The sequence below is a fragment of the Barbus barbus genome, assembly GCF_936440315.1.
Source record: "Barbus barbus genome assembly, chromosome: 21".
NCBI classification, from domain to species: Eukaryota; Metazoa; Chordata; class Actinopteri; order Cypriniformes; family Cyprinidae; genus Barbus; species Barbus barbus.
In genome coordinates this window covers 29,278,563-29,300,348 of record NC_136749.1, presented here as the reverse complement: position 1 = coordinate 29,300,348, position 21,786 = coordinate 29,278,563, and the positions used below count along the sequence as shown (strand labels likewise).

General features: G+C 34.0%; 1 pseudogene across 1 annotated transcript in view; it reads right to left on the bottom strand.

Moving 5' to 3' along the window:
• The window catches only part of LOC306887848 (M-protein, striated muscle-like), a 70,901-nt pseudogene that overhangs the window by 26,893 nt on the left and 22,222 nt on the right, over positions 1-21,786 (bottom strand). The window contains exons 7-16 of the transcript in view: positions 20,270-20,374; positions 17,688-17,877; positions 14,425-14,579; positions 13,726-13,861; positions 9,915-10,058; positions 9,753-9,826; positions 8,402-8,490; positions 4,231-4,371; positions 3,862-4,023; positions 560-704 (exon numbers count right to left, since the gene is read on the bottom strand). The product of the transcript in view is annotated as an M-protein, striated muscle-like (transcript). The remainder of the gene's footprint in view (positions 1-559; positions 705-3,861; positions 4,024-4,230; positions 4,372-8,401; positions 8,491-9,752; positions 9,827-9,914; positions 10,059-13,725; positions 13,862-14,424; positions 14,580-17,687; positions 17,878-20,269; positions 20,375-21,786) is intronic.

Below are 21,786 nucleotides of genomic sequence, written 5' to 3'. Positions count from 1 at the left end.
TTGTCTATATAAAGTTCGACAAATATTGTCTATTTTGTCTTTTGTGTATTTTTATATCATATATTTTTAATTCATGTATCTTTATATTTATTATCTGAGACTTAGCTATTATTTTTGTGTGACAAAACAATAAATGGCAATAAATGTCTTTCTGATTCTAAAACTCTGGCATTAAAATACAAGGAGGACAAACTTCTAGGATATTTCGAAATACAGTCAACTTTTCACTCAAACTATTATGCTTATATAACTGTTTCGTAATGAAACAAATAACTGTTATAAAAAACTGAAGCATTTTCACTGGTGGTCTCAGACTTTTGGACTCCATAAATATGCATAATAAGATGCAATTATCTGCAAAAACTAAACACAAGCCAACAGGACGGAACACTGTAGAGTAAAGCAGGATGTTGCTAGGAGACAGGAAGGTTAGGCACTCGTACTCTCTCACCGCGATGTCTTTCATTTAAAGTTTTATCCCCAGAAACAGCACGAAGCTGCTGGGATCTCTCTCAAGATGAGAGCGACCGTCAGAAGAACATCACAGATAATGCTTCACCTCTCTATGAAGTAACCCTGCACAGCAGCGGCTCCGTCTGCGCTGGGAGGAATCCACGAGAGGAAGACGTAATCCTGGTTCACATCAGAACACTGATGCAGCTGCAGAGGAGAACCTGGAGCCCTGAGCACTACCGCGGGTCCATCTACACACAGACAGAGAGAGAGAGGGGGAACAATTCAGCATATAGCCCTGAGCTTGAGTTTTCATGTTCTTCAGATGTTTCTCCTGAAATAAAGGCCCTTGTAATCTCAAATGCATCTCCTCTTTAGTTTCAGAAGATCTCAAATCTCAAATCTCAGCTCAGATTTGTCAAAACAACAAAAAGAATGAGATCTCAGTATGAACTCATCAAACTCTTACAAGATCAAATGATCTGAGCTGCGATCCACATTTATTTTAGCTCTATGCATGTCAACAATATACTAATTCATTAGTGTTATTTAATTATTATTATTATATTATTTTTGTATTTAGTAATATTTAAGTTAGCTTTGATTTGATTTATTTGTTATATATATATATATATATATATATATATATTTTTTTTTTTTCTGTTCAGCTTTAACTTATTTTTATTGCAGTTTTCGTCTTATTTTATTTCAGTTAGTTTAATTTAGTGTTCTTTGAATTTTCTTGCGTTTAAATTTTTCATCTAATATTTATATTTTATTTCAGCTTTATTTAACTTACTGAAACATTATTTGATATGATAGTTTTAACTTTAGTTAGCAACAGCAAAACTGTCATTACAGTAAATATTTATATTTTATTTCAGATTTATTCCAATACCAAAAATGATTTTTAATAGTTTTAGTTCTAGTTAACAATAACAAAACTGCCATTCATGTCTGTTTTTATTTCTTACTACATAAATAAATAAATAAATAAATGAAATGGGAACTCCATTAATTTCATTTAAGATTTTCTATTTTAAACTTTTTTATATTAAGTGTTTCATTTATTATTTATATTTTTAATTTCAACTTTACTTCAATAATTAAAGTTACTTTTAATAGTTTCAGTTGGTTTTATTTCTTAATAATAATAAAGATATAACCAGGAACTCCTTCATTAATCCATTAATTAATCCATTAATTTTGTTTATATTTTATTTAAGCTTTATTTAAATACCAAAAATTATTTTAAGTAGTTTTACTTTTAGTTAACAATAATCATTCATGTTTATTTTTATTTCATAATACAAAATAAATGACTGGGAACCCCATTAAGTTTCCCTGACCTATTAATGAGCAGCCTCTGAAAAATAAAACTTCTCTCCGCAGCAGAGTTAAGCTTACTTCAGTAAGTTTCTTAGAAGAGGACAGCTGCAGGGCTTCTCACGCTCTTATTTGTTCAATCGCCACCAACAAGGATGAAACAGACTCATAAGAGCAACCTCCGGCTCCTTCCTGTTACCTGGCAGATTTGTAATGCAAATCTTTCCTCTGAGATTAGGCGAGGACGTCACGCACAGCAGAGTGAAGCTCGCTTTCTAATTACTACACTGCAGGCTTACAGAGCGGCCCACTTCCTTTAATGAGACAGGAAATTTAATTCATGTCCTCGTCTTGCTTTTAAGGACTTACGCTGACAGGGGAACTCTGCTCTGGAAAGAACATCACAGATTCATGAGAATTAAGTCTCTGATGAGTTCAAGTTTTACATTGCTCAATTAGGAGAGACAGGCGGCAATTGTAACACACTAAACTTCTTCAGTCGCCAATAATCTGGAGTGATGACAGCCAACAAACGATCAGTCGAGTGCAAAAAATCTGATTCTGTGATGTGAAAGTGTTTTTTTTACATGTCCAGCCAGTACTTTTTATTTGACAATTCTGGCTTTTTTCTCACAATTGTGTGTAATAAAGTCAGAATTGTGAGTTTATATCTCTCAATTCTGACTTTTTTTCGCAATTGTCAGTTTATATCTCTCAATTCTGACAATATACATACAGTTGAAGTCAAAACTTTACATACACCTTTCAGAATCTGCAAAATGTTAATTATTTTACCAAAATAAGAGGGATCATACAAAATGTAAAATCTTCTGTAATAGTTACAAATGAGTGCCTCAGTCGTCCTCAGCGTGGAAATATGAATCTCAATATTATACAGTCATTGTTGGAAAGGGTTCAAATACACAAAAATGCTGGAAAACCAAAGAATTTGTGGGACCTGAAGGATTTTTCTGAAGAATATCAGGCAGTTTAACGGTTCAGGACAAACAAGGGACTCATGAGCAACTATCACTAAACAAAACAAACACAGCTGTGGATTGTTCAGGTAACAACACAGTATTAAGAATCAAGGGGATGAAAACTTTTGAACGGGGTCATTTTTATAAATTCAACTGTTATTTTCTCTTGTGGACTATATGTAAACATCTTTTATGTGAAATATCTTATTCAGGTCAGTACTAAATAAAGAATAACATGCATTTTCTATGATCCCTCTTATTTTGGTAAAATAATTAACATTTTGCAGATTCTGAAAGGTGTATGTAAAGTTTTGACTTCAACTGTATATCTCACAAGATATAAACTCGTCAGAATTAAAAAGTCAGAATTTTGTGGAATACATAAACTCGCAATTGCAGGAAAAAAGTCAGAATTGCGAGAAAAAAGTCAGAATTAAGAGATATAAACTTGCAATTGTGAGGAAAAAGTGAGAATTACAAGAACAAAAGTCACAATTGCGAAAAAAAGGTCATAATTACAGGAAAAAGGTCATAATTGTGGGAAAAAAATCTGAATTGCAAGAAAAAAAGTCAGAATTTCAAGAAAAAGCCAGAATTGCAAGATATAAACTTGCAATTGCGAGAAAAAAGTCAGAATTATGAGAAAAATAATCAGAATTGAGAGATATAAATTTGCCATTTATATCTAGTTTATAGAAGTTAGTTTATATCTCTCAATTCTGACAATATACATATACAGTATCTCACAAGATATAAACTCGCAATTGCGAGAAAAAAGTCAGAATTAAGATATATATATATATATACTTGGAATTGTGAGAAAAAAATCTGAATTGTGAGAAAAACAGTCAGAATTGTGATACAAACGTGCAATTGTAAGAAAAAATGTCTTTATTGTGGGAATAAAAGTCAGAATAGTGAGATAAAATGTCATTTTTTATTCAGTAGGGAAACAGGTTTCCATAATTTGATATCTATATTGAAGTTATGAACTTTCTATGATAGATTCTTACACTGCTGCTGGTAGCTATCAGTCGGGGTAATTGTTATAAAACAAAAACTGTGTAATGCTCTAATATTTAAGAGTTTCTGAGGATCTGACCTTAGACATAGACGTATGCGCTGTGCTCGACGGTCCCGTCCCAGGTGCGCAGACGGACGCTGTACAGGCCTTCATGTTCCTTGTGCACTCGATTCAGGGTGAGACTGGCCGATCGCAGACCTGTCTGCAGCGCCACACGACTGGACTGACGCAACACCCGCCCTGAGCACATAGGATGCTATTAAAGTGTTCTGGGTGGTTGCCAGGTTGTGGCTATGAGGTAAACCTGGCACCTTGTTGTACCGTGAGTCTTGTAAAATAAATTTATTGTGATGTTACTCTGGATAAAAGCATCTGCTACTGTAAATGTACAATTTTATTTGGTTAAAAATGAATGATTGCTTTACACTAGATATAAAACTGTCTCACCGTCTCTGTACCAAGTCACATCTTGTTGGAACGGCAGTAAAGCTGAGGTGAAACTGCACTGCAGAACCAAGTTGTCACCTTCTTTCACAAACGTTGGCAGAAAGGTGGAGGCCAGTTGAGCGTCCGGCTCTGGAACTGGGACTAGGATGAAAAACAGGAAAATGTAGCAAAACTTTTTTTTCATACTCATAACTCATTAAAGCAAGAAGACCCAAAGCTAAAGGGTTTGCTAGGCATGACAAAGCAGAGGACCTAATACACTGTTAGCTGTTCTAAATGCACTGTAAACCATGGGTTTTATTGCTTTTATAAAATGGTTTCCACACAATACATATAATAAAGGCAAAATATGTGTATTAATATGCAGAGCTTTGCAGATTACTTACAAATTGTAGTACTTTACTGATTACAGATTACTTGATAAAAACTGTAGTTCGTAACATAATCTAGGTTACTCATTTTAATGTATTATTCTGAATACTTTTTAGATTACTTTTTATCAAATGTATTTTAAACTTACCATTAAACATACACTGTAAAAAAAAATCCATAAAATTTATGGTAAAAACCGGCAGCTGTGGTTGCCGGCATTCTACCGTAAAAAATACGGTAACTACATTTTAGGTTTTACGGTTTTAACTTAAATTTACAAATAAATACCGTAATTTCATTAACTGATATAATGTTAATATACCAACCTATTGAAGTATTGAAATCTGTTTTGTACCTTTGAAATACACTGATGAAAAAGTCACATGATGAACCAAAGCCCATCACAAGCAACATTTAAATAATAACATATATAGAAGGTGCACAGTGTCATTCACACAAACACTAAACACCATCATGGTGAGACTCATTAAACTGAAATATGCATTAATTTAAACTAATTATAACATTAAACGTTAATTTAGATAATAGTTCATAGTTATTTCAAAGAAACAAACGCAGGGAATTCCGGGAACGTCAGTTTACGTTTTTTCCCTGTAAATTTTACAGGAATTTACCGTTAACCATTTAACAGGTTTTTACTGTACCATTTTCACAGATTATTTACCGTTAAAATCACGGCAATTTTTTACTGACATAAAAAAAGCAAAGGGAAAGAAAATATATTCCTTTAAATATTTATATCGGTTTTTGGGAATATAATCAAAACTAAATGGTATGACACACAGTAGCATTTTTAGAAATGAACATTTAAACAAAGAATTAAGGAGAATCAATTAATTATGAAAAATGTAATGCCATTGTGTGAATATGTAATCATGTAATCCATAAAAACTAACTGTAATCTGATTATGAGCATTTTAAAATGTAATATAATCTAAGTATTTAGTTTTTGGAATCTGATTACGTAACCCAGATTACATGTAATCAGTTACCCAGCTCTGTTAATACGTTACTTTTTTAAAGTTAAATCATTAATCAATCAATCAACATTTATTTATACAGCCCTTTACAACACTCAAGGTGAACCAAAGTGCTTTCCAATGAAAAGAGAGCAATAAAACAAAAATATAATACCAGCAACAAAACTGACACAACATTGCTAGATATTAAAAGCCAGTCTAAATAAATGAGTTTTAAGCTTAGCTTTAGGTCAGTAATGGTGCGCAAATCGGGGAGAAGCTTATTCCAGAGTTCGGGCCCAGCTACAGAAAAAGCCCGATCACCCCAGTGTTTGTACCGCGACCTCGGTACTTCCAGCAAAAGTTGATTTGTTGACCTAAGAACCCTGTTTGGCTGATGAAAAGCCAGCATCTCAGTTACATACAGTGGAGCAAGGCCATTGAGAGCTTTAAAAACAAACAATACAATTTTAAAATCAACTCTAAAAGAAACTGGAAGCCAGTGGAGTGAATAAAGTATTGGGGTGATGTGCTCACATTTATGTGTATTAGTTAGAAGACGGCACCAGCTGAAGGCGATTGAGGGACGACTGTGAGACACCAACATAAAGTGCATTACAGTAATCTAATCTTGAACTGATAAAAGCATGAATAGCTTTCTCAAAGTCAGAGCGATTCAAAAAAGTTTTGACCTTGGCCAAAAGACGTAACGAAGCCATTGTACATTACTCTACAAACACACACCTTTGACCTCATTACATCAGTGCTGCGATTCCATGTATTGTGCATTTCAACAAAATTACTCTATGGTTTTATTTAATGCTTGAGTCATTCACCTTGAATTTTGAGAACACCTGTCCCAATTAAATGACATCCTTCTGCTAGAAAAATAGTCCCTGGCAGAGTGACAGTAAACGGTAATAGAATGTTTTTGTAACATTATAATAGATCAGTGGATGCCTTCTGATGCAGCTCACACAAAAACAGATACAGGAACTATTCTCAGGCTCTGTTAATTATTTTAACACAATATATGACATTTCTTCTGACACACATTCGCTATTCTCTCTTTAAACCAGACCGGTTTGCGGTATAGCGTGAGTTTGCATATAGGAAGTGTCATTAAATAGAGTAACTTGATGAACATACAGAACCGTGCCTGAAACAGAAAACTTTTAAATAAAATTCTCTCCACACTTCGGAAGCCATATGTTTCAACGCACATATCAATGTTTCTCCCAAACGAAAACAGCTTCTGTGACAGAAAGGGCTGCCAAGTCAGCAAAATAAAACCAGCCAAATTGCGTTTTTTCAAAAAGTGTAGAAGTCATTGATATGTATAGGTAAAAGTGACCCAATTCTGCTGTAAAACCGTGGACTTGGCAACACTGTTGACAAGGGAAGGGTGTTCTCAAAATTCAAGGTGAATTTCTCTGATATAAAACTACTCATACTTTTTTGTCTACACCGCCCACTTTTAACTCAGAATGAAAAAATGAAGCCTTGCTGGCATAGTTAGGCTACAGGAATCAAGTCTTTAATGTTTCAATTCAGTCACTTTTAATTACATTTATGAAGTGACAGGCAGTAAGTAGCTTTTGTTCATGTCCTCCTTGCCTTCGGCAGGCTGTGAAAATGAATGTAAGAAAGGACTCAATTAAGGCATATGTTGTACGAGCGAGAGAAAATCACTGGAGTGTAATGGAAAAAATTTTCTGTTTTCCTTCAGGTTTCCATTCCCGGCAAATAGCACCGACAACCATCCCAAGGACGAGGACAAATATTAGTGTAATGAGACAAATGCCACGGCCCCGCTCTGGGGCCGTCACAGAGGGCCGATGTTGACGATGTCTGAGAAGACGTGCTATTTGTTTAGCTATGGTTCTCAGTGACGGAGCAGGGAATTGGAAGTGATGGAAGTTATTCGACAACATAATTCCACACGCTTGCAAATAAACTGTGATGTTCTCTAATACAAGCAGAAGGGCTGTAATGGGAATTCAGATTTTTTTGAAAATGCTGTAGCTACATTGGATGGACTAATGAAGTCGTTTTGCTCTAAATGTGTGCTGCGCTGCAATAATACATGAAAAAGTATGTTTGCATGCAAAACTCACTGCAACAGTGCTAGGCTGTTATGGGTGGGTTCACTGTCAGTATGGAAAATTTTAAAGAGTGCATCTCTCCTGATACAAAATTGTTGATGGGGTAAAAATGCAGTAAAATTGTGAAATATTATTACAATTTAAAGGGGTCATATGATGCGATTTCAAGTTTTTCTTTCTCTTTGGAGTGTTACAAGCTGTTTGTGCATAGATAAGATGCTGAAGTTGCAAAGACTAAAGTCTCAAAACCAAAGAGATATTCTTTATAAAAGCTAAGACTTGTCCACACTGTCCTAAAACGCCTCATTTAAACACACCACCACACGTCTACGTCACGGTGTGGGAAGATTTGCATAACTCCGCCCAAATGTATACGCAGTGAAAGAAGGCGGAGCTATTATTCTGGCTGTAGTATTGTTGCTGCCGCCGGCGCCATGTCCTGGAGACGCTGTGTTTCATTGTGAAAGCGAAAAGTACTTTGTATGGGCTTCCAAAAGAGGACACAACTAGAAATCAGTGGTTAAGTTGCATTTACAACACTGTTCCAGAACAGTTCAACCCAAATATTAGAGTGTGTGCAGCGCATTTTATGGAGGACTATTTCCTGAACCTGGATATACGTTGGGTTTTTAGCACTAATCAATTAAACAGCAGCTTTGTAGACCTTGAACAAGTCAAGCAATCATCTAAATAAAATGATAAACATCAACTCACAGTTGACTGTCAGTCTGGCGCTGGACATCGCCTCTCCCAGGGAGCTTTTCACCATAACCTTGTATTCTCCAGCATCTTCAGCAGAACATCTGAAAAAAGAGAAAGAAAGTTAAATTAGACAGCTGACGTCTTTTATCGCTGAGGAGGTACAAACTAAAAGCAATGTGTTCTGAGTGCATTTCAATGAATTAAAAACAATCAGCTATTTATTGAACATCCACACTTAATTGACCTCGTGTTTCATGGAAGAAATAAAATGTGTTATTTAGGTTCTTTCGTTGTTGTTGTTGTTAATTAAAACTGAAACTAAAACCATTACAAAACATTTAAAATAAAATAAGCTATGAGAAACCTTTTATGGAAATAATTTTCTTTCTTTCTTTCTTTCTTTCTTTCTTTCTTTCTTTCTTTCTTTCTTTCTTTCTTTCTTTCTTTCTTTCTTTCATTGTCATATTAATATAAAGATGCTTGTCTTTCAGGCAATATAATTGTAATTTTCTCTCTTGGTTTCTCTGATTTTTGTTGTAAATGTATTTATTTATTTATATTGTAATATATTTTATTTATATCTCATATTAATATAAATATGCTTACCTTTCAAATAATAGAATTGTTATTTTATTATTGTATTTTTGTTGTGATTTCAACACCAAAGTTTTAACAAATGAAAACAAACAAACAACAAATAAATTAATAAATTAATAAAAAAATCAATCTGGCAGAGTAGCCTAATTAAAATAACTTAAAATAACAAAAATACGATAAGATATATTTTATTTCAGCTAGTTTCCAAGGAAACATTTCTAATTTTTGTTTAATTTAACTAGTGCTGTCAAACGATTAATCACAAATAATCGCATCCAAAATAAAAGTTTTTGTTTACATAATATATGTGTGTACTGTGTATATTTATAATGCATATATAAATACAAACACATGCATGTATATATTTAAGAAAAATATGTTGTTCATAAATTAAATATATTTATATATAATATAAAATATAAGAATATAAATATATAAATGTATATGTAAATATTTAAAAAATATATACTGTATGTGTGTGTATTTATATATACATAATAAATATACACAGAACACACATATATATGTAAACAAAAACTTTTATTTTGGATGCTATTAATCACGATTAATCATTTGACAGCACTAAAAAGTTAACTAAAACTGAATTAAAACTAATAATCATTATATAGACTAACACAAAAACTAATAAACACTATAAATAATAATAAAAACACAATGATTTAAATGAAAATTTAATTAAAAATATTAATAAAAACTAGAATAGTATTGTAAAGTAGTAAAGGAAAGACTCCTGTTTTAGCTTCACCTCCTGATCTCTAAAACGTTGAGGCCGAACTTCTGCGTCAGCTTGTAGTTCCACGGCAGGGGTCATCCTTAAACCTGTCGACAACATTCACACGCTTATGATGCACGTCTGTCTTTGCAGAATTTCGGCTCTTTTGTTTTGGAGATGTGCTGAGACTCTCACCATGTGACGCTGGGAACCGGGCAGCCCTGAACCGAGCAGGAGAGTTTGACATCCATGTGCGGCCGCAGCGGGATGGGGAAATCAGGAGCCTTCATGCTCAGATCCTCAATAAACTTCATGTGCAAACGAAGCTTTTCTCTCGGCCTGAAGAATAACAAGCACTTCTGTCATTATTTACTCACTCCAAAGCTGAAAAATCACTTACGTTTCAGTTATATTTGACATAGTAATATAGTTTATTTCTTTATTTTACAGTTTCAAAGGTGAAAAAATACAAAATACAAATTACTGACACAGTGGAAAGACAAAATGAAGGAAACTGAAGAAGAAAAAGACATTTAAAAGCAGTGGAAGATAAATTATGACAAGAAAAATAATCAACGTAAGCTTTTTAAAATTTTAAATTAGTTTTCATATTTTTATAGTTTCCTTTTTTTTACTTTTAGTTAATGTTTTTGTAATTTTGTTGTGTGTTTTTATTATTTTTAAACTGTCTATATTTTCATTCATTTTTATTTAAGTTTTAGTTTTAAATTTAAATGATTTGAAAATGACAAATATATATATATTTTTATATTTTATGTCAAGTAGTGTTTATTTTATTTTAAATAATAAAATATTTGTAAGTTTTTGTTTTTAAATTTTAGTGTACTATAATAACCCTGCTATATTTCAGTCTGTTTTTCACACAACGCTAATAAAAACCTTTAGAATATAACAGGTTATATGGACTAATTTATAATGATTTTATGGTGTTCTGTCCCCATTTATTACTTTAGTATCCTTGATATACTATTATAGTTTTTATTAATGCTTTGAATTCTTTTGATATTTTCTGCTTTCATTTTAGTTCATTTTTAGTAGCTTATTTATTTCAGGTATTTTAGCAACTTTAGTACATCAAGTAAATTAAATGATTGAAATGAGAAATGTTGTCTTGGCAACTATAGCTGAAATAAAAAAAATACTTTATATTTTACTTTAATTTTATTTAATTTAACATCTAGTTTATTTTAAGTAATGTTTATTTTTTTAATTATGAAATATGATTTTTTTAATGGTTTTAGCTTACTAAAATATCCCTGTTACATTTCAGTCTGTCGTATTATAAAAAGCTTTATAATATAATTCTATAACAGCTCATTTATCATGCTTTTATGGTGTATTTTGCTCTGTCCCCATTTCCCTTCACTATACTGAAACAAGTAACCAGGATAGTCTGAAAAAATATAGTTGTAGGGTTTGAAGCAGCATGAGGGTGAGTAAATGAAGCCAGAATTTTCATTTTGGGATAAATTATTCCTAGGAAGTGAATGCACTGAAGTGAATGCATCGATCCACGCGCTCACGGACGACACGCTGGTTTCTGATCACACCGATCTCCAGTTTAATGTTATTTTTGGTTGGACTGTGGGTCCCTTAAGGAGATCTACTAATTATTGGGGTTTTTCCCCTTTGTAACTTATGATAAATTTACCTTATTTATTGTGATTTTTGTTTGGGTCCTTTTTTGGTCTGACGGCCTGTCGGAAATCTTTTGTCCCTTTTTATTTATTTATTGCATCTTACCCCTAGCGGACGTAATACCTGGAGAAAAAGCCTGGTGGTGAAAAGCCTGGTGGTGTTTGGTCAATTTAGATTGAAAAAATTTTTAAAGATAGAAATTTTTACATTTAAAAAAAAAAATCGGAATGGTACAAAACTCAATGAATTATATGGCAGTCGGTATGTGACCACAAAAAAAAAAAAAAAAAAAGAGAATGCCTAAATATGTATCCAAATCCACAACTTAAAAAAAAAAAAATGAATTTATGTCTAAAAACAACTAGAGAATTTATAAGGCATTTATATAGATCTATATAAGAATCTAGTGGCTAAACCATAGAATTGAAAAAGTTCTTCTTTTTTTACTCCAACCAGATGATAATAATCTGACTTCAATAATTGGATTTGAAAGGCATTGTCTCTATTTTAACATGAAATGCTGCCATAATTGAAAAGTAATAGAAAATATTTGAAAAAAAGTTTTTGGGATTATTTTCAATGAGAAAAATGTATCATAATTATTGCATAAATATTAATTAGTGCCATGAAATTCTCTCAAAATAAAAAATAAAAAATATTATTGAACAAAAATATATTACATTGATTTTACCGAAAATAAAAAAAGTTACATTTCAGTTGTCTGGTCACTTTTGACCACGAACAACACAAGTGTGACTCCCCAATGAACAACACCAGAGGTTTAATGGACTAAAACTTACTGACTTTTCTCAAACATCGCTAAACAACTTTTTTCTTTTTTTTGTGATAATTTTTAAACTTTTTCAGGGATTTTTTTTTTCCCAGCTTGTTGTGTTCCTGGTCAAAAATGACCAGCCTACAAAAAATAGCTTATAATTTGCTCGTTATGCTATATTATCACAAATATTGCAAAACATATATTTTTTTTGCAGGCTGGTAATTTTTGACCAGAAACACTACAAATTGTACTTTATGCCATTTTGTACACAATAAAAGCATTTCAAACCAAACTTCCTGGTTAAACATTAAAACACAGTGCGATTTTAAAATATTTTACTTAATATTGACAAAATTGATCCACAAATAATACTTTTTTCCCACTCGAAAACTGAGGTGTATGAGCTCAGATCAATAAGGCCTACGATCAATCAGTTTCAAAAAGAAACAGAAAACCTATGCTAACTGAAACAAAACAAGCTGAAAAAAAGATTGAATCCAACATTTTTGACCAGAAACACCACAGGTTGTACTTTATGCCATTTTGTACAAAATAAAAGATTTAGTGATATTGATTTACAAGCAACTTTTAAAAGGCCGGTCCTTTCTGTCAGGGAACACCATAGGAGTCAAAGGGTTTTCAGCACTGCACAAAAGTTCAAACTTTCTAAAAAAGGTTTCGAAGGATGATTTGAAAGTGAACTTTCCCTGAAGTCAGAATTCATTTCACCGGTCGGCCGTCACATCAGCGCTTTGGAGGAGATCAGCAGAAATGCCAGTTATCCTCGGGGTCGATATCAGGTGATTTGAGTGCAATTAGAAGTTGTCTTTCTTGGCTTTGACACTTTGCAGTTTTGCTTTAGTGCAGCGGCGCTGTCAGACGGATGAGTGCAGAGACTCAGATGAATGCATTTATGTCTAAAAACTAAGCCTGAAAGACAGAGAGGTGTGAAAAACACCATAATGGTCCAATTTATTTACACATGAATGTGAAAAGGATTAATCCAGTTTCAGGAGACTGAAAACACATCTGCAGAGACGACGTTCCCTTTCATTTCTGCTCTTTTGTTATTTCTATTCAGCCGATCATTATATAATCCTAATTAAAGCTGAAAGTTTTAGGATTTTGTGCACCACAATTTCAATGCACTCTTTCTGTGACTAATCAAGTGTATGTAAATGACACTGATCATGTGAGATTTTCTTCCATTGAAGTTCAAGATGCTTTCTGGATCTTCGAGAACATGATCATCAGGTTTTGTTGATGCAGCTCCAGTGCTGCTGGCATTAACGGAAACAAGAAGAAGAAAAAAAAAGGCACAAATGGTTAATCTGATAATATAAAATGATATTTTAAAATACCTGAAAATTACATATTAAAAAATGATGCAAAATATAAGCATTTCAAACAGTGGACGTCTGGACCACTCTGTATATCAGTGTTGTTATTGTTAACCAAAACAAAAACTAATAATTAAAAAAAAAAAAAAAAAAAGATTTAATATTTCTCGCAGCTTCAGTTCTATAGTTCAGTCACTGCATGGACTGATGTCTTGTTTTCTGTCTGTACAGGATCATCGGACGCCGCCTGAAGTTTGTGTGTTTCATCCGTCTGATGCAGATGATGCATTTTGATCAGATCCTGCTCTTCCTTCATCTCAAACCCTTCACTGACCTTCAGTCTCTTCCAGTTTACATCTGTGACCCTGGAGCACAAAAGCAGTCATCAGTAACACAGGTATATTTGTAGCAATAGCCAACAATACATTGTATGGGTCAAAATTATACATTTTTTTATGCCAAAAATCATTAGGATATTAAGATCATGTTTCATGAAGATATTTTGTAAATTTCCTACCATAAATATATCAAAACTGAATTTTTGATTAGTAATATGCATTGCTAAGAACTTCATTTGGACAACTTTAAAGGTGATTTTCTCAATATTTAGATTTTTTTGCTCCCTCAGATTCCAGATTTTCAAATAGTTGTATCTCAGCCAAATATTGTCCGATCATAACAAACCATACATTGATGGAAAGCTCATTTATTCAGCTTCAAAATGGACCCTTATGACTGGTTTTGTGGTCCAGGGTCACATATCAGAAAACATTTCACAATGTTCTGCGTTTCTTCTGCTGCCGAACAGAATGAAACACTCAGACGAGGATATTATGAGATATTATTTAACACGAGACGGAGCGTGATACTACTTCATATGAGCAAGATGAACACTTGATCTGACTTTTGTCTCTCGTCTCACCTTCACTTAAACACAAAAGCACAGCGAGACTCCGCTCGACCTTCATTCTGGTCCTGACAGGCTTTATCACTCATCCTCACATCATCTGGCCTGCGTTTGAGGCTTGATTTACTGAAGTGACCTTTCTCAGCGGTTTTGCCGAGCTCTTCCTGTGCTGTAACCTCCACCGGAGGAGCATGACCGGGTTCTGAACAGGATTACCAGCCACCAAACTAAAGCGGCTGCCGGCGAGCTGTCAATTGCAGGTAAACCTGTTAAGCATGAGGGGTGAACACAGCAGACGTGCCCTTCCCATAATGCTAAGCAGCGCAGAGAGAAGAGAAAAACTGAAGGCCTGAAGGTAAAATGAAAGAGCTGCTTTAGTTCGTTCAACGATATTTCAAACCTGTCAAGAACAGGTGCAGGTCATATGTCACCCCAAAATCAAATGGGAATGAATGAATGATTAAATAAACAAGCAAACATACTACCATTTTTTGTCTTTAACTTCTTGCATTAAGCCTTTTTTCTCATAAATGATAAATATAAAAAATAAATTAAAAATGCCATTTTAGATAAATACTTTGAAATGGAGAACGTGTTCATGTTTTACCCCAAATTAAAATTAAAAAACAGAACTACCAAACCTTTTTCACAAACTAAATCAATTAATTAATTAATACAGTCTGAAAATGTTTCAGATAATACTTTGCTATTATTACAGTTTTTCACATTTGCTGAGACACTAAACCCCATTCTCTGAACCAAATTCTCAATAGCCCCTAAACCAGTTTGTCAAATAAATTACTCTTTCGGCAAAACCTTAAAGAAGTTGAGGTAGTTTAACTGACAGTGATTGCAGATCTCATGCATTTTTTTTTGCAAAACTTTAAACATTCTCACTCACTAAAATACGATTTGCACTGTGATGAACTTGTGATGCAAAACCTTAAACACAAGAATGCAAAAGTTAAGCACAACTGCAACACGGTTTACTCTTGAAAATTGTTCACACTTGTTTCTATAAGCCTGAGAGGTAGAGGAAGAGTGCATATACGAGGTGGAGAAAGAGGAGGACGATGAAGAGCAAGACAGAGAACTTTTCAGACTAAATTAGAGCTACTGGGATAAACCATGTTCTTGTGCATGGAGTTCACCCTAATTTGAGCAGATTCTCTGTGGCCACCATAAAAAGTTAGAAAGTTCAAAAGAACAGCAAAAGAAGAGTGGAAGAGAATCTTGTGTAGAATTGCAAGACTAGGTCTGCTTACACACAAAATCGGGTCAAACAGCAGAAGCACACCAAATCTGCAAAACCATAAACTAATTCTCAGCCTTTGACTCAGTTTGACTCATCACTTTTTGCAAAACACAACACATTCTTCTCTATGTAACACACACAAATCTAACAGGAAGTATCTTGATTTCCTTTTCCAAACACGACCAATCAGAGTGCCTCACTAATTCATCACTAACTCCTCACATGTGCTTCACTGAACACCAACCAATCAATAAACACACATCTACACAACTGCACATGCTTGATGTGCTTCTTTTCTTTTGTACTGTGTCATACTGTTTTCACAACCACAAATGCTTACAGTAAAAAAAAATTGCTTTCAATCTGATTTTCATGTTTACTGTGAATTTTTCAACATCTCTCTGCCGATTACTTTCAATCTTGTACAGAAATGTACACAGGAGCTCATGAAAGAAGAGTTTTAGGTTTTGAAAAACTGTATGTTTATGATATATCCAAAAATCCACACACACACACACACACACACACACACACACACACACACACAATATTTGCTTATTTTTCATGTCATATGTTACCTCAAAATCAAATGGATGAGTGTATGAATGTTTTGCACATACAAATACAAGACTCATAACATTACAGTTTTTTACAATCCCTTTGCTACTATTTGCAGAACCTTGATGTCATTTTTCACAACTCTAGACACAAAACTCAAAACGGTTATCACTTGTAACACAGGCTGTCTAATGTTCAAAACATTGCATTGTGCATTCACATCTTTAAAGAAATCTTGCACAATCATTGGTTCAAAAAACAAATTTACTGTGAAATACCATTGAAACATAACTATAGATCACCCACACACAAGCAACCGATAGTTTCACTGTGTCATTGTTCATACAATCATTAAATATTGTAGAACAAAATAGGTGATACAGGTTTCATTATGGTACTACATGTACAGTAAATACATCTCTGTAAAAGTACTGCAGTAGTAGAGAGAATACTACAGACACAGTGGAATTATTGAACAAAGTTTGTAATATATTGATGCAAAACACTACAGTACAATCACAACATAGGTTTATTTGAATCAAAGCAAAAATACAGTAATTAGCTATGAAATAGAAAAGAAAAGACAGTACTGTAAAACATCAAATGCAGTGTTCCTCAACTTGCTGGTACTGTAAGAAACAAAACAGGAGTGATTACTGTACTTCTACATTGTCATCAACTCTGTGTTGTGGATTTGGCCACAGGTTCTCATCTACATCACAATGGATGTTTTCATCAGCCAAACATCTTGGAAAAAACCTTCGGGCATGGCCAATCCAGGCCTGACACTGGTCTGCTGTGATGTCATTGCAGGCGTCATCCATGGCCTGGAGAAGAGTGACTTGTTCATGAGGGTGCCTATCATGAACCTTCCATCTCCATGCGGAGAACAATTCCTCAATCGGGTTAAGGAAGGGAGAGTATGGGGGTAAATACAGGGTGGTAAATTGTGCATGGGCCTGAAACCATGCTTGCACCACATGAGCATGATGGAACCTGACATTGTCCCACACAATGACATAGATCACACCTTCAGCTCTACAAACCTGATCGAGCTCATCAAGAAAGGTGACAAGGAGAGCTGCATTATATGGTCCAATATGAGGTCTGCGTCCCACCACACCATCTTCTGATATAGCCGCACACATGGTAATGTTGGCCCCACGTTGTCCAGGTACTTGGATGGTTGCCTGCTAGTCAATGAAATTCAGACCTCTCCTCCTAGTCTTGGCCAGATTAAAACCTGCCTCATCCAAATATATGAATTTGTGATGGCCGTCATCAGCATCCAGCTCCATCACCCTCTAAAAATACATTTTGGAAAGAGATTACTGTACAATGTAGAATTTTTGGGAATGTTTTTACAACAGCATCTTGAAACTGAACTTACCTGAACATACTCAGTCCTCATTTGCTTCTCTCTGTCTGCATTTCTTTCGAAAGGCACATGGTATAGTTGTTTTATAGATACCTGGTGCCTTTTCAGTATGCGTGCAATAGTCGGCAAACTTATGGATCCCACATTGTTGAACATGTCTTCATTGTCCAAGATATGCTGGCGAATTCCTGTAAGGTGAATATCATTTCTGGCCCGAACCAAATCGACCACAGCCTGCTCTTGTTGGTCAGTTAGAATTTTGCCTCTGCCTCCACTATTAGGCCTGGTCACAATTCTACAGGGAACATTAGAGTAAGAAGACACTTGGTCACATCACCTATTCTGTGATACACATTGGTATGCAATCATTTGACAATTGAGAGTAGCATAATGTTTAGTGCATGCTGATAACTTACCGGTTCTCATTGCGGAAAGTTCTGATTATTGAGGCCACGGTTGACCTTCTGAGGTTTGGTTGTATCATTGTAGCCGCCTCAGTCATTGTCATGCCATGATTTATGACATGGTCTACAACTATTGCCTGAATTTCATTGGACACTCTATGCTGTTGCTGCCGCTGTCTTGGTCCGTGGCCTGGTCCTCTACCACGTTCCCCCACACCTCTCAAACGAGGCCCACGACCACCTCTCAGAAGAGGTGCCTGTCCCCTGCCATTCCTTTGACCAACACGTCTTCCTCCCACCACTGCTTGACCTCCATTGTGACCTGGATCACCTGCTGGCTCCATGTTACGTAACACTATGCTCTTGCAATTGGATCCCAATCAACTCTTTATATACTCATTCCACAATGTGCACTCAATCATCAGTAACGAGTTGGCAGAATTGGACAAGCAATTACAAGGGCCTGCATCTATACAGTGCAGTACTGTCAATACTGTAAATAGTCTGAAAATGTGGTACAGTATTTGGGACCATAGACACAGTGTCTGATGAAGCATTATGATAAAATATTAGGCTACATCCATAGATATTATAGTCTAATTGGTTCATGCTCCACGCTAATTGGTGACAATGAATCGCGTTACAGTATCTTGAAACTTTCATGATTTAAACATGGAAGATTGTTTGTCTGTTTCCATACAACGATGCATTAAGAGTAATGCAACAGTTACTTATCATTTTGAGCAGTTGTATCAATTGATAGTTAGATCATTGTAAGGACATGAATAGACACTCATTTGAAATGTAATGTGTGAATTGCCTTTTGAAATAGTAGTACTTTGATGTTAAGTTGTGTCATATTGAACAGGTGATTTCTGTCAAATGATCTAAGTTTGATGTGTATTGTATCCAAGCAACTGAGAAAAGGGTTAGAGTTTTGAAAAATGTGCATTTTGATCATTGGTTGTGAGTTTTGTGTCTAGAGTTGTGAAAAATGACATCAAGGTTCTGAAAATAGTAGCAAAGTGATTGTAAAAAACTGTAAAAGATAAATTATAAACATGTATAAAGACACAGTTAAACCATATCATATATTTTTAGAACTATTAGTATTTATTTTTGCTTTGTGATTTGGTTTCTATGACCATTAAACACTTCTTCCTCACAAAATTTACTGTAATGCATCTAGACATACTGATTTTGAGTTATATTTTAATCATATAATTTAAAGTTAGCACAACAACTTATACCATAATATACCACACTGTTGTTATACCATAACAAATTATATTATTATATCATAAATACTTTACAATGTAAATAAAACATTGTTTTGTGCATTGCAATAATGAGGATTTAATGAGGGAAATTTGCTTAATTGTTGTGAAAATGCAAAATATACAGTCTAATTTTATTCTTTTGATTTTGACCTAGACACTTAAAAATTTTTTTTTTCATATTTTTACTTATTGTATATTCCAGAACATCCACTTTTATATTTTTGGATTTTTAAAAAAATATAATACCCAGCCTTAGGCATTTAGAACTGATGTTTTGGGAGCTGATGTATTTTCCCTAAAGATTGTGCAAAGTTTTGAGTGTTTGTTGCTGTTCTTTCCTGCAGGTTTTTTCTTGCTGGATGAATTTGCATGTGTCCTATTTTTAACACAATGAAACCCAAAACTGTGCTTATGTTTGAGTGTTTATTTCTGTAAATCTCCAGCTGAAAGTTTGATAGATTTTGATGCAATGAGTTGATGTGATGTGGAAAACTTCACTTCGCCGCTTATAAAAACACTTTGCCATGTAAATCATATCTTAACCTGCCATGTCCTGACCGCATCTGTGACTCCATCATATTATATTTAAACCTTTCAGATGTTCAGCAGGACAGCTGTGACCCTCACAAGAGTTTAAAAAAGCAAAGCCATAAAACAATAATGTAAGCTTGTTCACAATGTGTGTGTGTGCGTGTATGTGTGAGTGTTTGTGAGTGAGTGAGTGAGTGAGTGTGTGTGTATTTGTGTGTGTGTGTGTGCGTGTCTGTGTCTGTGTGCCTGCGGCCCCTACTAGGGAAAAATAATAAATGATGTTTATCTGAAAGTGTAAGAATGCAAACAGGTTTTCTGTAAGGGGTAGGTTTAGGGTTAGGGGATAGAAAATATTGTTTGGTCAGTATAAAAGTAATAAAAGTATAAAAGTACCAACAATTCACAGAAACAAACGTGTGTGTGTGTGTGTGTGTGTGTGTGTAAGTGAGTGTGTCAGTACCATGTCCGGTGGCGTGGGAACTTGGGTCCGGTCAGTATCTCCTTCACAGACATGACGTCACCGGGAATGATGGGATAGAATTCGCTCAGAGAAGCTGTTTCATCACTGATAAAACACAAAGATAAAAACAGTCGTCACGCTCATGACTGAAGCTGTTCTGATGAGCCTCCACAGGTCAAATACTGAATATTCACAATATACTTTCAACTACCATTTTACTGTGTTTCACTTCTTGCATTAAACATGTTTAAACAACCAAACAAATAAATAAATAAAGATACATAATATTTTGACAACATTATCAAGTTCAGCTCATATATACCGCCAAAATCGATTGGAAGGAAGGAAGGAAGGAAAAAATGAATGATGAATAATTTAATTATTTTGCTTAAAGAATTTCAAGCCATACTACAAAAAACAAAAACAAAAAAATATTGCTATTTTTTAATTGTGAGGATAAACAAACAAATAGGCTGAAAATATTTTAGATAATTTTTTGATTACATTTTGCTTAAAGAAATGTAAGCGACATTTAAAAAAAACTATTACTATTTTTTACATTGTGAAAATCAAGAAAGAAAGAAAGAAATGAAGAAAAAGGAAGAAAGAAAGAAATTTTACTCAATTTTTAAATTTCATTTTAACATATATTCACATAGAAAATAGTTATTTTAAATTTGAGTAACATTTCACAATTTTACTGTTTCCACTGTATTTTTGATCAAATAAATGCAGTCTTGGTGAGCAAAAGAGACTTCTTTCAAAAACATCTTACTGACCCTAAACTTTTGAACGGTATATTTGTCCTGTTTTAAAACAGCAAAACACATTTGAATACACTATAAATAAATAAATAAATAAATAAATAAACCTACTGTCCAAATGAGTAATGCAAAAATATTTTTGCCACAAAATTAATTTTATTTTTTCTTTTGCATTGTGACAATAAATAAACCAAAAGGCTGAAAATATTTTAGGTAATATTTCGATATTATTAAGAAAATGTTCAGGTAATATTTCACCCCAAAATGCAAATAAAATGAATTAAGCGAATTAATATTTTGCTGTATTTTTACAACTATTTTCTTTTTCCCCTTTATTTTCTTTTCTTCCTTTTTTTTTCATTGTGTCATTTGTTATTTTACATAATTTGATTTTACTAAGAACATGCTCATGTTATTTTACCCCAAAATCCAAGTCATTGTGGTTTGTGCTGTAATTCAGTAAACAGTAGTGGGCGCTGTGAGCACAAATCAAGCTCTGTCTCTTCTCTGTAGAATATAGATTAAAGTGTAACTGATATGGGAGGTTACAGTATGTACAGTCTTTACACTAAATGCCAAAGCTACTGTTGAACAGGAACTGATGAAATAATGCTTCACACCTCAACAAATGCTTCCTTCAGATAGCATATTTCATGCCCAATTCTTTCATTTTATGCAGCCGCAAATGTGTAAATAATATAACTCTTACAATTGACCCTGTTAGTTGTCGCAACATGTTTAAAGCAGCATCCC